This window comes from Nematolebias whitei, chromosome 17, assembly GCF_014905685.2.
Source record: "Nematolebias whitei isolate Nwh7 chromosome 17, NemWhi1, whole genome shotgun sequence".
Lineage (NCBI taxonomy): Eukaryota > Metazoa > Chordata > Actinopteri > Cyprinodontiformes > Rivulidae > Nematolebias > Nematolebias whitei.
Genome location: NC_056514.1, coordinates 3,707,460 through 3,707,884, shown reverse-complemented (window position 1 = coordinate 3,707,884; position 425 = coordinate 3,707,460). Strand labels below are relative to the sequence as shown.

Genomic DNA, 425 nt, shown 5'->3' with positions numbered 1-425 from the left:
AATGACAATAAATAAATGATTAAATAAATGACAATAAATAAATGATTGAATAAATGACAATAAATAAATGACTAAATAAATGACAATAAATAAATGATTAAATACAGTAAATGACAATAAATAAATGATTAAATAAATGACAATAAATACATTATTAAATAAATGACAATAAATAAATGATTAAATAAATGACAATAAATACATTGTTAAATAAATGACAATAAATAAATGATTAAATAAATGACAATAAATAAATGATTAAATAAATGACAATAAATACATTATTAAATAAATGACAATAAATAAATGATTGAATAAATGACAATAAATAAATGATTAAATAAATGACAATAAATAAATTATTAAATAAATGACAACAAATAAATGATTAAATAAATGACAATAAATAAATGATTAAATAAATG

The 425-nt window shown here is 12.9% G+C and overlaps 1 protein-coding gene across 1 annotated transcript in view; it reads left to right on the top strand.

Annotated features, from left to right (window-relative positions):
- The window catches only part of LOC119424082 (hematopoietically-expressed homeobox protein Hhex), a 12,008-nt gene that overhangs the window by 4,571 nt on the left and 7,012 nt on the right, over positions 1-425 (top strand). The gene's annotated exons all lie outside the window — the stretch shown is intronic.